The 12,209-nt window shown below is 43.5% G+C and overlaps 1 long non-coding RNA gene across 1 annotated transcript; it reads right to left on the bottom strand.

Annotated features, from left to right (window-relative positions):
* Positions 1-4,671: 4,671 nt before the first annotated feature.
* Positions 4,672-11,725, bottom strand: LOC134373013 (uncharacterized). Its single transcript, XR_010022926.1, has 3 exons — positions 11,651-11,725; positions 9,508-9,610; positions 4,672-4,955 (listed from the first exon to the last, which is right to left on the bottom strand). It is a non-coding gene; the product is annotated as an uncharacterized LOC134373013 (long non-coding RNA).
* Positions 11,726-12,209: the final 484 nt, after the last annotated feature.

The following is a 12,209-nucleotide window of genomic DNA, read 5'->3' on the forward strand; positions in this document are numbered from 1 at the left end:
TTATACCTTTTTGAAAAACTGGTGGTAGTAATCCAAGGTGAACATCTGTAAACCCTATACTCAGCATTTTCACTAGTAGTTGATAAAGGTACCCAGCAGAAACGCCTGCATATGTTCACCAATAGATACATCAGTACCGTGGAGTAGCCAAAACTCAGAAACTAACTATGTGCATCAGCTATGGAATGGGTGACTAAGTCGTGGTCCGGTAAGAATTCTACAAAGGGATGAGGATGAGCAAGTTATAACTACATCTAACTACATGGAAGAATCTCACAATCCATGTTGAGTGGAAGAACTAGACACGAAAAAGTACATAATATATGATTTCATTCACATAAACCACAAACACAGGCAAACTAATCTTCAGTGTAAGAAGTCAGGGTAGTGGTCACCTTTAAGGGCATAGTAACTGTTTCTTAATCCGAGTGCTCTGTTATGAGGGTGTGTTCAGTTTCTGAGTACTCAGTGAAAAGTGCATTTGTGATTTGTGCACGTTTTAGTATATATTTTATATTTCAATTCTTAAAAACTTAACTAAAAAGGCATTAAGTATTTATTCCAAATATTTGGTTAAGTGCTCCAGAAAAAAACATGTCGAGAGCTTCAAACAACCTCGGGCACACATGGGTGCGTAGATCACCGTTTGAGACACACGGTCATAATGTTAACTGCTACCTAATCCTCAGGGTCTGCCTGGAAATGACAAATCCTTTCTAAAGCTCCATGGATTACCCACAAACCTCTGAATTTTCTTACTTTTTAAAAAGTAAATGTTTTACATCCCTCTTTTGCCACAAGCAGAATGAGATGTCAGTGATATCTTGAAGTTACAAGCGGTTAGGGCAAAAATTGACAACGCCATGACTGTGAACTTCCTGTGGGGTAGATTTCTCTGCTACTTATTCCAAATTAGCAATTTTTTAAAAAAACTATTAGTATGGCAACAAGATGGATGCATATCAAATGCATGAGGCTTAGTGAAAACTGCTAGACTCAAAATGTTGCATACCATATGAATGGACAATCAATCGACAACCGCAGCTCCCAAGTTCCGTTTCTGTTCCAGACAAAGAGATAAAAAGAACTCTCTTTGGATCATTCTTCCTTTTCTTGCTTACCTGCATTTTTCTCTCTCCCTGTGTGTCAGTCAGTACCAGCTAGATTATGCTACAGTAACAAACCCATCTCTGTAGCTTAAAAAACAAAGTTTTATGTATCACTTCTTTTATAGTCTGTGGTGTGTTGGCAGACCCTCTGCTCATCCTAGCTATTATGGGGCCATGGCAGGTTGCCATACCAAAGGGAAAAATGATTTTGGGGGGTCTTGTGTGTCTGAAATAGCCCATGTCACTTGTGCTCACAACTCTTTGGTCAGAACCATTCAAACCACAGTGGAGCCAAGAAGTACAGTCCTACCATGTGTTCAGAAGGAGAAACAGGAATATTTGTTGAACTGCATTATTTTCTATCATTCCTTCCTAAATTCCAGTTCCAGGGAGAAAGACTGCAATTGGCTCTGTCTGACTGTGTCGTCCTCTCCTGCTTAAATTACCTAGCCTATTGCTGGTGGGAAAGAGAGAACTGTACACTTTATATACAACTGGGAACATGAGGTGGATGCATGAGGATGGGAAGGGCAATTCACAGGCTCACAGGCCAAGCAAGCACCCCTAAGATATAGAAATAGGACCCTTGGGTATGGGTATGGCAGGGGCAAGGATCCTGTGGATTAACAAACTCAAAACAAAAAGATACAACTACAAGATGAAACTGGCAATAACCAAAGCAGCTAATGCCCATTACCAAAATTCAATCTCCTCCCGTACTCTTTCAAGGAAATACTTAAACATTGTAGCTACTGACATACTTGCAAGGTAGAAAAAGTTCTGACCAGAGTGAAACCATTATGGGGACTGAGCTAATAAGAGTGCATTCCAATTTTTCTGCTGCTCCACTACATAATTTATGTACTAGTCAGACACGATTTTCATTTAATCAAGAGGTATCTCATTCAACCTTTCAACTGCAAGTAAGTTTGTACAAGATGAAAATAACCTCATCCATCATGATGATAGAAATTTTTCTATCTTTCAGGCCCTTATCACCAACAAAATGCCAGGAATCTTGCTCCCTTGAATTTCTTATTAAAATGCAACAGACCCAAATTTCATTAGGACTGTGTCATAGCACGTCCTGCCCACAGACTAATGCATGGCAGGTGTGCAGGTTCAACCACATCTGCAGGCACCAAGCCACCTGCTCAGATGAGCAGGCCTCCAGAACCAATGCTGGGGAAATGCTGCTAACATTTTATTTGCCCTCCACCTGATGCACCCTGGAGCAAAAACTTTTAAATTAGAATGGGGAAAGGTATTGCCAGGCTGAAATGGCAGTATTCAAAGGAGCAATAGTTTATATCACACTAGATTTTTCCAGGCATGTTTCCTGTACTTCTGCACCCATGTACATAAAGGCTGAAAACCAAAATTCCCATCCCCATCACAGTGACCTTAGGTAAATCCCTCAGCCTCCCTGAGCTTTACATTCCTTACCTGTAAAATGGGAGTAACTATAGTACCTCAACTTGTAGGACTGTGTGAGGATGAAATGAGATGAAATACAAGGAATTGCTTTGCACAGTGAGAAGGGCATAGTAATTGCTCAATAAAGATCGTCCAATCCACATGTGCAATTTTTTTTTATCAAACAGGTAGGGCCAGGAAACCTGGATCTCACTTTCATTATCAAACCATATCACCCTCCACACGCACATTCTTCTTCTTCCGCTAACCCCCTTCCCTCTCCTCCTCCCCTTCTCTCAGCTTTGGCTGGGTCTGTAACTACAATGCAGGGCTTGGCATGAGAGGCAGGAGGGGCAGGAGGGACAAGGTAGTTCATTTTTCTGAAGGCAAAAGGTCAAAAATGGGCAGAGAGATGGAGAAATGAAGGCCTTATCTACCCCTCTGCACGTCACTCCCCTGCCCCTGGAGCATATGGCAGTGCTAGCAAGAGTCTCCCCACAGACTCATACATAGACTACCCACATATCCCTAAGCAATGTACTGTTTAGTTTTGTATGTTTTGAACTTGATAGAAATGAAGTCATCCTTATATAATCCTATATGATGTGTTTTGCATGCAGCATTATATTTCTGAAATTAATTCATGTTGATGCATGAGCCTATAATTTATTCATGTTCACTGCTGTATAATATTCCATTATGTGACTATACCAACATTTTTTTAAATTTATTTTTGGAATTGAAACATAATTGATTATACATGTATACCAACCTTTGTTCTACCATTGATGGACATTTGTGCTGTTTCTAGTTTTCTGCTATCACGAACAGTGCTGCAATAAACATGCTTGGGCTGGTGTACGTGATCAAGCTTCCTTAAGGTATACAGCTAAAACACTGCTGACAACCACGGACTGAACTTAGAAGTGAATCCTTCCCCCATCACAGGTTATACATAATTTTGACTTTGGTCTATTGTGTCAAATTATTTTTCCAAAGAGCTTGTTCCAGTTTACAATCTGATTTACTAAGTCTTGGCAGGAAAGTTGAAAACTACCTTGGAGAATGTTATTCCTGTAAGTAGAGGTTGCTGGAGTTTTGGAACACTGGCAGAAATGGTTCCCACACATGCCACCTGGAAGTTCACAGTCACAAACACCCCACCAGAGAAAGGAGAGGTTTTGTCGTGTCCATAATTTCTAACAAAGAGAGTCTTACGGGAATGGTTTTGTGGACCCTGGCTTTGGGGATAAAACCTCCCAGAATTAATTTGAACTGCAGGAGCCCATGAACAGAACGGTCTGTAGTTACCACTGTTTTTCACATGGAGACGGTGGAAGATGGCCTAAGACTTTACTTCCAAACCAGCTATCATCAAATGGACTCCTCCAGCTAGACTGTGCTGTCTTTGAGGACCAAAATGATACTTTTTCTACCTCATTTGTATCTTTAATGCTTAGTATACTGTCTCCACATCATAGATGCTCAGTTAAACTTCATGTAATGCAATTAAGAGTTAATCACTTTGGCAGACACTGCCATGTGTTTCCAGAATTCTCCCACTTCTTCTGTGCATAGCACTAGACTATATTTCCCAGCTTCCCTTGCAGTGAGCCATGGTCATGTGACTGAATTCCAACCAATCAAGTGTGAGCAGAAGAGACATGTTCCACCTCCGGTCCATCAAAACCTCCCACAGGAACCTCCACACTCTCTATTTTCCTGGCTGCCAGCTGGAGTCTCTTTTATCCCTGCTGTTGTCACCTGAGCACATCATGTAAGGTGGCAATGGCATCTTCTTTAAATCAACTAAGGAAATAAACATGTCTTCTGTTTAAAGCAAACAAAGTTGTTTGAGAGGCCCTTGTGTGTTTTGAATAGGATCGTTTGGGAGAGCAGATAAGCACATTTGTGATTCAGACCCTTGGGTGATTTGCTGCTTAGTTGCACATGCTAGCTGGCAGGCTGTTTGAATGAAAGTGATTTATTTCTGATACTATGCCATTTATACCCACACAAGTGTATTCCTTAACATATACCCATTGGTTAAAGACAGCAAGCGTAAGGAACAGTGAGGTGGAATTCTACGAGGAACCTAATGAGATATATTAATTATCTACTGTAGCAAAACAAATTACCTCAAATCTTGGTGGATTAAAATAGCAACATTTATTATCTCAATTATTTTTTGTAGATCAGGAATCCAGGCACAGATCAGCTGAGCCCTCACACTCAAGGTCTCTCAGAGGCTGCAATCAAGGTATCAGCTGGGGCTATGGTCATCTGAAGGCTCGATGGAGGAAGGCTTCACTTCAAAGTTCACTCTGTGTTTGTCCACCAAGTTTCAGCTCCACAAGGAATATTGGTCTGAGGGTCTCAGTTCCTCATGCGCTGTTGGCTGGAAGCTACCCCTGGGGATGAGCGTGGAGACTTCCTCACAACACAGCCACAAGATTTATCAGAGCAAGCAAGTGAGAAAAGAGAGGAAGAAAGAGCAAAACAGAAGTCAGTCTGTTATATATAAATTAACTTGAAAGCAATATCCCATCACTTTCTTCATTAGAAGCAAGTCACTAAGTCACTAAGTCAGGCCCATACTCAAGGAGGGGGGACCATCTTAGAAACTACTTCCCACATGAGAGGTTTAAAAATGATAATTCTGCCAGTTCACCCCTAGATTTTCTGAGCCTAATCCCTAAATTTGACTCACCTGATCAAAAGCTTTAGTAGCCCTTCAAGCTATCTCCAACACTTCAGAAGCCAATGTTAAAGTGAGAAAACTATGAGAATTATATCCAATTTGCTGCTGCTTTTACTGGGAATGAAGCTACCCACTCTGGCAATAGGATACTTTGAAAAAATAATGGCAAGTGGCCTAAATCTCCTCTTTTATGTCAACACTTAGAAATACAACTCAAAATTCACACCAATTATCCAATTAACTTTTAAGTGCAAAATGCAGGGATTTCAAACAGTAAGTCATAGAGACAGGTTTTGCCTATTTATATAATTAAATTTCCATCTACATTTTAAAATTGTTTCTCAACCAAATATGATAAGCTATATGATTTGTGGACATACTTGTTGACAAATCACGCTTTTCTTACATAATTGATTAAAACTAAATGAAACAGCATGCATTGCTTATTAGATGGGAAAAATATTTTAGAATTCTTAAACTTGATTTTTGTTACATGCAACATGCAAAAATGAAAAAATGGTTTTTTTTTAAATCCCTACAGGATGGGGAGGGGTAAGAGATTGTATATTCCCAGAAGGAGATACCAGGTGCACACTCTTGGGAAGAACCTTTCTGCATTACACAACTCCCCCCACTCTCCAACTCATGTGACCATGGACAAATTAGACACATGGCAAAAGATTAACCCTCATCTGTTTTCATGGCCCTAAGAACAGCACAAATTTGGAAATACCAGTCTCCAGCAAGCCCAGGTATTTTAATGAGCTGTGGTCAACCGGAGTGATGGAATCCTTCGGACATGTCAAATGCTACCACAGCTGGCCCAGAGCAGGAAAAACTGCCTCCTCCCTGGGACACCACCCTATGTCCAAACAGTCACAACTGCATGAGACGTAAATGAAGAGTGTGTTTCCCCAGCTGTCTCAGCCCCAGGAGAAACGCAGGCTAAGTGGAGAGCAGGGTCCCTCGGTGTTCCAGCTGGAGTTGGAGTGTGTTTGAGGAACGCCAGCTGAGGCAGGAAATGGGCAGGGCAGGGGGTAAGAGGCAGGAGCTGAAGGCAAACCTAATCAGTCCAGCAACCTTGCTATGACACATTGAAGTGCAAGGTCATTCTGAGTTCCAGAACAAGGAACATCTTTAGATGCTGAAATGGCTTTTGCCAAATTCCAACTTGGTAAATTTGTTTTTGTTTTGGCTAATTAAAAACGAATAACCATTTATGCATTTAAGAAAAGAAATATGACCCTCCTGAGGTCTACAAGAACCTGCCTGGAGACTGGTTTAGTTTCTCCCTATGAGCCAATTTTGTTCTTTCTTTATATCGGCAAATATTTATTGACTACTGGTTATCAAGGCACCTGAGAAACAGTCCCTGCTCTCCAAGAGTTTACAGTCTGGTGCAGAAACAGACTGGGACATCCGCGGTTGCAACGCAACATAGACCATGGCTCATGTTATGGAAGCCGAGATCACCACACTACAGAAGCCCGCTGCGGGGAGCGCTGGCCCAGTGGGAGTGGGGGTTTTGAGTGAGAGTTAGCAATCGTGGAGTTGACAGTTTAGCCGAGCCCTCAAGGGTGAACGGGAGTGAACCAGAGAAAGTGAGAGGGAGTTCAAGGTGCCAGGTTTCCACATACAAAGAGGCTAGAGAAGGAGGCATAGTCGGTGCCCGGCTCTGCTTGAAACTCTGTGCATATGTCAACTTTCTTCTTCCTCAACGCCCCATGCAGGTGCTGCTACTTCCCTCACTTCGCAAATGAAGAAACTGAGGCACCAGGAGGCTAATTGACTTCCCCTAGATCCCTCAGCTAGGAATGGGGTGAAAGCAGTTCAAAACAATTGGAGTATAGTGGGGGGCTAAGAAAGTGTCGGCGCGAGGGAGGAACAGGTTGTCGAGAGATATAAACGCAGGAAGAGGCCAGATCAGGAAGGTCCACGCACATCATGTTAGGAAACTGCAAGCATTCAAGCAGCTCCTGAAGGGGTTTGAGGAGGTGATGCCAGGCGCTGATGAGGGCTCTAGAAAGCTCACGCCATGTGCCTTGTGGGAAATGAAGGCAAGCAAGGCTAGTAGAAGGAGACTGACAACCTATGAGAGGCAATGGTGGCCTGAACTGGAGGATGGCAATGGGGATGACAGGGACTAAGACAATTCCAGGGACATATGGCAAGTGGAATCAACTGGATAACAGCTGATGGAACAGGAGAGGGGAGGCGAGGAGGGGATCCTGCAGGCCGGCTTCCACGCTCCTAGCTTGGGCTCCATGCAGATGGATGGGCCACCAGGAGAATTCTCTGATCCTAGAATAACGACCATGGCGACTGGCTCTATTCTTCAACTATTTACTGGCACCAAGCTGGACACTTGGAAGAATACATCTGCCTTAGAGCTAGCACTGCAAGGGGGCCCAGAATGTTCCTGAGACAGGCTCCCTTTCCTTTGCACAGTGTTTGGGAGAGCACTTGTGTCTCTAAGTCCTGCTGGTCTGTGCTTCTGGACAATTCCTTTTTAACAGGGCCTGGCTTTGGTCATCCCAGGGAAGACATATGACCCCAAGAGTCTTGGTGAAGAATGAGCAGATATACCCAGTTGCCTCTAGACTTTTCCATCTTTGCACAACATGTCTGAATTCTTTTTCATACTCGAATCAGATTTGGCCCCAGGTATATTTTCCCAACACTTTAAAGCCATGTGTGGATTGTGAGTGAAATTTAATCTGTAAGTTCTTGATTCTTCAACACTTAACTCATTCATACTGTGTGAGGAAAACAGTTATTTGACATCCAGGAAGCCTTCCTGGACATTTTACAACATTTTAAAGCCTCCTTTTCTTTTGTCTTAGACATAGGAAGCAACGACTGTCTCCAAGATGTTTGAACCTTATTTTAAATGTCTTTTAGGATGGGGATAAGGGAAAAGGAAACAAGGTGTGGGGAAGGAGTAGGGAGCATAATGCAAGAAGGAACAAGGACCCAGCCATGTGATCAGAAGTACCCAAGTACCAGTGGCTGGCCGTATGTCTACCCATTGGCCTGTCTTATGTCTCTCCACAGAAAACGTATTTTCTAGGTAGATGAAATCACTTGAAAATATCAAAAGTAATGCTGATTGACAGCCTACTGCTTTGTAGATATTTCCAACTCTTCTAACATTTTTCTGTAAGTCACCTAATAAATACCCTGAATTAATCATGTTTTGGACGTATAGGTTGTTATAAGAAAAAGGTCAGTTGATACATAAACTATTTAAGATTAAATTATTTCTATTTTGGAGACTTTCTCCTACTTCTTGGGAAAGAAACCTCAGAAGTCACCCAGCAGCAGTCATCTTTCATGACTGCTGACACACCTGGGGTGTTTTATGCATTCTTCCCCCTCATTCAGCCCGCACTCAAGAGAGGTTGCCTTTGACATCAGCACTGTGCTCCTCTCTTCTTTCTAAAACAGGCTGGCCTAGTCTCTGTCCCTTCCTGCCAAGCCACACCCAGGGCCCTCCTCTGAGGCAGTTGGTTTATAAACAGTTTTGAGAAGCAAAGGATCAAAACAGGCGAGCGCTTGTGCGAGGAGGCACTGACGGAGAGCAAAACTCAGGGAGAAATGTACATTCCAAAGTGGGTGGCCTCACTGTGCCTTTTGCAGAGAGACCCGAGGACAACATGCCCTCTCCTCCCATCCCCAGCCCCTCCCTGATGGAGACGGTCTCTAATTCTGCCTTAGTTGCTCAGGGTCTGCTGATGGGTCCCCAGTGAGGGAAGGGACTCATGAAGAACTCTCTTGGGTTGATTTGCAGAGAACGACCACCAATGACTTTGGACTTGTTAAGTCAGCATCCTCTAGATAAAAGATTACAGGGTAAACCAGCTGAAGCCACGGCTAACAGCTCTGTCCACACACCAGAACAAGGCAGGGAGATAGCAGGGCAGGAGGCATCCAAACAGCATGCCTTATGCCAGCTCAGCGGTTCCATCTTGGTTTTTGTCTTATCTGTTCAGCTTTTGTTCACACCGAGGAGGGGCTTGCTCGGAGACTTTGCCTCACTGCTGTCATCAACATTAGTGTAGTATCTCTCCCTCTCTTTCTCCCTCCCTCCTTTCCCCTGCTAGGAAAAGAGCACTGATGTGGCAGACTGAGGAACCACTGTCACCATTTTTGTGTTTGTTTGTTTGGGATATTTACTTACTGATTTGTCCCCAGGCCCTTCCACATAGAATTTGAGGTGGCTACAAGAAAACCATCAAACAGTCACCGTAAATAAAAAAATATCAGAACCAAAGAACATACCAATATAAATTGGATTGGGGGATAGAGGCTTCCAGTACAGGAGGCAGCCTGAGATCCACCCACTCATCATCTTCTGTCACTTCCAAGAACCTCTGAAATGAAACTACAGAAAGGAAGGAAGGAACATGGCTGCAGGGCAACTGTATCACCTGGGGCTCTAATGAGCTAGAATTGAACCCATGTTAAGTATAGTCCTAAAGCCTTTGAGCCTTCTACCATGCTAGGTGTCCAGCCTGCAGGAGGGAAAATGAATTGCCCCTAATAAAGATAAAGCCTATAAACAGGTTCAACATGGTTTTAAAATTTAAAAAATCCACGTCCAGGCATCTGTGCTAATTATCCACAGGGAATGGTGATTTCAGGTGCTGAGCCGATCTATAACAATGTGGCCATCATGCCTCTGTCATCCCGGTTGTTGAGAGGGGACCACCATCTCCATGCAAACTGAAACAGGCTTCATCGGACCTGACCACTGTGCTCAACTGAACATGAGTTGTCAATTCCACAATGAAACCCAAAGGCAAGCCACACTGAGAGTTTTTCCCGAGAGGTTCAGCAACCAAGATTTTCCCTGGGGAGGTTGAAAGAGAGCAACTTGTTAACAACTAGTAAAACAATACCAAGCAACACACAGCTGCCAAAGAGCAGGGGTGGAAATCGAAGGCCAATTCCAGACCATTCCACATAATAAGACTCTGTCTTCAAGCTAATTAGAATTACCCAAATTCCTCATTTCTGATACCCAATTTCCTCATCTGTAAATGGCAATAATAGCATCACCCACCCCAAGGAGGTATTGCGGGGCCAGAGCATATAAAGGACACAACAGCTTAGATCAGCGCCTGCCATATTGGAAGTATTCTATAAGCAACTTTTACCATCAATATTCTTACTGTAAAATATTTGTGAATTTTTATTTTTAATTATAATAAAGAATAGTTAAAGAGCCCTAGATACAAAAGAGTGTGTGTTTGTTTGCTTGTGCTATGGGCTGCATGATCTTGCAAGGTCCCACTGGTACATTGTGCCTTTCCCCATTCAGTTCTTTCCAAACCAGGCTCTAGGTCCAAGCTCTGCCCAGAGCTGGTTGTCAGTCCCTAAGTATTTTTAGATCCTGGCTGAGTGGTTTCTCTCCTTTTTCAAAAGGCTGGATGACAGTTTGCCACTAAGAATAGCACTTTCCCAGTTTAATCAACAAGTCTGGGCTTCACCACCATGCTGGCTACTCATGGGATGTCAATTGGTGTCATTCACCTGCAGACTCCAAGCTGCCCACCCAGGCATTGGCTGAGCCTGCAGCCCTCCTCCCCACCCCCACATTCCTTCCTCTCCACGGGCCTTTCAGAAAACCCAGAACCGGTATAGAAATGTTTCCTTTTTCAGGAGAGAGAGAAGGAGACAGTGAGAGGGAGGAGGTGGTCTGGACCCAGAATTTCTGGCATCTCTTCTGAAATCCATGAAGCTGGGACTGATGAGATTGTACTACCTGGAGAATTCAGGCTCAGAAATCACCTTCAAACTGCAGCACTGGGGGAGAGAGGGAGGGGGCAAGAGGAATGGCTAAAGGGTCATGAAAATCAACTACAATGTATATTGAGAAGTTAAAATTTTTAAAAATTTTTTTAATTAGAAAAGTGCAGCATTGGGAAGCGGGTCTTCCTCAGAAAGGGTAAGTGGGGCCCTCATTCAGATGGGCAGGGATGTGAAATGCTGTGAAGCAATCCTCCCCCAAACTCTGTTCTTATAGGAATTATTACCCCATTTTACAGAGAGGACATTAGTTCAAGGTCACAGAGCTGGTCAGTGAAAGGGAAGGATTTGAACCTAGGTGTTCTGATCCACATCCAGAGCTCTTTCCAGTACTCCAAGATGTTTGGGATCCATCATGATCCTAAAGTCAGCTCTCGATGAGCACAGTGGTTCACTCCACCCCATTAAGTCATTCCAGCCACGTGCCACACCCCACCTCATCCTTCTACTCTTGTTACTCACCTCGGGGCCTAAAGCCCACACACCCGGTCACTGGCTTAGTACACCCAAAGGCTCACCACAGACCCTTTAGCTGTTGCTCTGTGGTCTGTGCCTCTGAAAAGCTAAGAGCATGTTCCTTACCAGGAGAGATGACAAAAATAAGCAATCCCACCTCCAAAGGAAGCTCCATAGTTTGACAACTTGTGGATCCAGAATTCATGGCCTTTCGCCCAGCAACACCACTTCTGGAAATACAGAAGAAAAGAACTTATAAATTAAAGATTCATGATGACTTCGAACAGCAAAGGATTGAAACCACCTAGGAAGAGGAAAGTTGTATAGCAAATTGTCTTAGTCTGTTCAGGCTGCTATCACAAAATACTATAGACTGAGTTGCTTATAAACAACATAAATTTATTTCTCACAGTTCTGGAGGCTGGAAAGTCCAAAGTCGAGGCACCAGCAGCTTCAGTGTCTGGTGAGGACCCACTTCCTGGTTTGTAGACAGTGCCTTTTCCCTGTGTCCTCTCGTGGTGGAAGAAGCAAACAAGCTCCCTTGGACCTCCTGTAGAAGGGCACTAATCCCATTCAGGAGGGCTCCACCCTCATGACCTAATCACCTCTCAGAGTCCCCACCTCCTAATACCATCACCTTGGGCATTAGGATTTTAATGTATGAGCCTGGGGGGGCACTAACATCTACTCCACAGCACATATTACTACATATTCAT

The sequence above is a fragment of the Cynocephalus volans genome, chromosome 3 (assembly GCF_027409185.1).
Source record: "Cynocephalus volans isolate mCynVol1 chromosome 3, mCynVol1.pri, whole genome shotgun sequence".
NCBI classification, from domain to species: domain Eukaryota; kingdom Metazoa; phylum Chordata; class Mammalia; order Dermoptera; family Cynocephalidae; genus Cynocephalus; species Cynocephalus volans.